The sequence below is a fragment of the Gastrolobium bilobum genome, unplaced genomic scaffold (assembly GCF_033153095.1).
Source record: "Gastrolobium bilobum isolate Gb01-03AN ecotype WA unplaced genomic scaffold, APGP_CSIRO_Gbil_v1 utg3436, whole genome shotgun sequence".
NCBI classification, from domain to species: domain Eukaryota; kingdom Viridiplantae; phylum Streptophyta; class Magnoliopsida; order Fabales; family Fabaceae; genus Gastrolobium; species Gastrolobium bilobum.
This window is the reverse complement of record NW_026896885.1, coordinates 45441-49083: the sequence shown is the minus strand read 5'-3', so window position 1 is coordinate 49083 and position 3643 is coordinate 45441. Positions and strand designations below refer to the sequence as shown.

Here is a 3643-nt window from a genome sequence, read left to right as displayed (position 1 = left end):
TAATCCCAAATTTGTAAAAATCATTTAAACCTCAAATGTACCTAATAATCACATGATAATACAGTAATAATCCAATGGGTGGCACACACAAGGACCAACAACGCCTTGGGGCACTGACAACCCAATCCAGTTTATAGTTATTAGGCATATAGTTCATATTAATCATCCTTAAGTAGTTGCAATCACTAATACTTTTTTCATGCATATTTTCATCATACATGTAATCATACCCTAAAATAGGCCTAAGGCCCTTCCATCATAAATAGTCATGCATCAATACGATTACAATATTGCTTTACATCTTACAACTTGAAACTTAAACTTCAACTTACATTCTTCCAATATTACAACTTAAATTCAAATGACAACATAACCAAATACATAACTACTAGACTTAGGCAAAATGGCATGAACAAATATGCTAATGAAGCTCATCCCACATACATATGAGATGTTCATGCCCTAAGTCTAGCCTAAGCCACACGGCCAACAAAATGCAAAATATGAAGCACTCCACGGCTCACTCTGCGGGCCTCTTGCCCGCTGCTCCGGCTCCACTGCTACCTCCTGAAATAAATGCCCCGAGACGGGGTGAGATATACGAATATATCTCAGTAACCAAGAGGTTCTGGAGAAAACTCCACCCAATGGTTCACTTCGATGCATATCAATAGAATAAAACAACCACTTTGAAAACGGGATACAGCAAGGGATTTAGAGAAATGGGGAATATAAAGATACAAACTACGACGATACGGGATGGTAACCCCAATTCCACGTACGCCCTGGGTATATATAAGCCTATGGGTATCGTCCAAGGTGTGTTCACAGAAACCACAACCATGATGCCCAAACCATCCAAAACGCCAAAGACATTCCTAGTGTGCTCATACCCGGATCACACACCATGACACGCAGTCAACTGGAACTCCCTCCTAGAGACCTATCCAGCGGAAGTCCGAAACTGCCCGAAAGCTAATAAAACTGTCTACTGGCCAGAGACTCGGTACATAAGTACCCATAGCAATAATGCATGCATGCTTATGTGTTCTATACTATTCATACACACTTCCTACCGTTGCCATCAACTGGCAAGGTGGAACAGAAAAGGGGAACAAGCCCCAGTACCAAGAGGTTACCTCAATATGTTACTCCACTTAGCTCCACAGCAGCTTAGGTTCCAAGTTTGTTACTCAACAGAACGCCTACACATAGGACGTTCCCAATTACTCAAAACTCATACGAATGCATGCAATTTACAACAATACAAGCATGATTCAACCACTTACCTCAATCCCACTTGGTCCAGGACCAAGGGCAATCCACCGACTCACGGTTCGGTGTTCAAATCGACGTACGGCAACCTACAGTAACCATGTACGAATCGTCAGTACACGACAATTCCACCAAAATACGAAAAACGTCAAATTTCACTCCTACACCTTGTAGGTTCGGCCTCTTAAGGCTTATTTCACAAATTATTTTTCTAAATTTTCTTTCTCATTTTATTATACTTCCACAGGTTGCCAAAAGGCCATACCAAGTGCCATTTTTCACTTTACGTCTTTTAAATAATGTTTTGTCTAATATTTTACTCTAGGATCCTTTATGGCAATTAACACCTTCAATCATTTTTCATTGATTCTACAACCTTTAAACCACCACACAACCCATCTAAGTACCATTTAGCACATCATACATCACTCAAATAATTTCCAACAACATCCATTCCTTAATTTCCCCTTAAAGGCCGAATTGCACATAATCCATTCCAAGGAATTTTCACCCAATTTTAACCATTCTACACCTCATACAATCTCATTATATCAACACATAATCATACAACAACTCACCAATACAATCCTAACACATTTTCAAAATTCAAAGTCATGACAACCTCAAAATTTTCTAAGTTACAAAACCATATTTTTCACCAATAATTTTCATGGCATTTCTAGCTCTAACACATCATTCTAAGACATTATCATCTAATACACATTTTCTATTTGAGCTCTCTAACATCACAAATCAAACAAGCCCTCTTTAGGGTTCATAAACAAATTCGAAAATAAATCTTCAAATCAATCCATGAGGGGTGTTGAAACTTACCCACAATTACGTCACAAGACTCCTCCTAGAACTCCACAAGCAATGGCTCAAGAAATTAACCCCAAAATCACAAAAATCCTAAGAATTTCGTGGCTGTATATGGCTCTTTTCTCACCATGGAGAGGGTTTCAAGGGAAACTAATCGGTGGAACGGGTTCGGATGGTGATTTCCATCGAATTTCAAGACAAGAATCGTCCGATTCGGTTAAGAATTGATGAAGTTATGAAGAAATCAAACAAAACAAATAAAAAAAACGAAAATGGAAGGGGGAGGGCTGATCCACGGGGAAGAAGGGAGAAGAGGAGAGAGAATGTGTCATGTAAATGTGACTTTTAAGTCACTTAAGCTATAGGTGGGTCTTACACGCGATTTAACTTTAATCAATCACTAATTTCAACCACAAATTCCGTATCTATGTATTTTTCTCGTTCATGTCATATTTTTGTTTCCTAAAAATACTGATAAAAATTTCACGCTTATCAGTACAATTATACCGCAGCATTTTTACACTGGAAAAATCACTATTCATCAATTTTTCCCAAATTTGCCTATTAACTCAATTTTTCGTTCTGAATCCATTTCTAGGGTTCTTTTTATCATCTGAGACCTTCTACTCAATTTTATCTTCCTAGGGTTGTGTGCATGGCTAATTACTGTTTTGCTCTTTCTTTGTATTTTGGCCTTATACTCAGGATTTTCACTAATCCTTCTCTTTAATTCTCATTTAATATTTTAATATTTAAACTTAGAAATGCGAGGTGTTATAAGTGAACCCTCGCTCCATCTATCAATTTCACAAGCTTTCTTCCTTACAAAAATGGCTTCTTCGAGTATGCCAAGAAGAGGCCGAGGATGTTGTTTTTTGGAGAGAAATGCTATTTGTTTTGTCACTTAAGTTGTACAAACTTTGGTCAAAGGGACCCACTTGGTCACTTACTATTTTCACTTCACTTTCTTGCTTATTCTAGCCAAATAACTTAGTATTTCTAAAAATGTGATTTTATCTCATATATCTCATAAATTAGTCTCTTATAATTTATTTACAAGTTTCGAGTATTTTTGCCTAATTTGCATTTTTATCATAAAACTCATTGAAATTGCATTTTTATCTGAAAAATGACTTACTCTGTACAAATTAGATTTCCATATCTAATTTAAAAAAAAAAATTTGCTCCCCGATTAAACCCGATTAACGAGTGTTAAGTTATTTTTCAGATAAAAATGCAATTTCAGTTAGTTTTGTTGTAAAAATTAAAATTAGGTAAAAATAATCTAATTTCCATATCTAATTTATATTTGATAATTAGATTTCAAATCTAATTATTTATCTGATAAATGTGAAAAATTCCATATTACTAATTTTATTGACGTGGGTTATTACAGTAACACTTGATTCATTGATAGTGGCTACACTCTCAATACATAGCAAGCAAACCAGAGTTTTTCTGAAAGCTAGAATCTGCTACACCAGGAATGATTAGAAATGGAGACAATGTTGCTATCATTGGAAACACGATGATGGTCATGAGTTAT

The 3643-nt window shown here is 36.1% G+C and overlaps 1 long non-coding RNA gene across 1 annotated transcript; it reads right to left on the bottom strand.

Annotated features, from left to right (window-relative positions):
- Positions 1-1138: 1138 nt before the first annotated feature.
- On the bottom strand, positions 1139-2261 carry LOC133302646 (uncharacterized). The gene is made up of 3 exons (XR_009750369.1): positions 2110-2261; positions 1290-1364; positions 1139-1205 (listed from the first exon to the last, which is right to left on the bottom strand). It is a non-coding gene; the product is annotated as an uncharacterized LOC133302646 (long non-coding RNA).
- Between the last annotated feature and the right edge of the window lie 1382 nt (positions 2262-3643).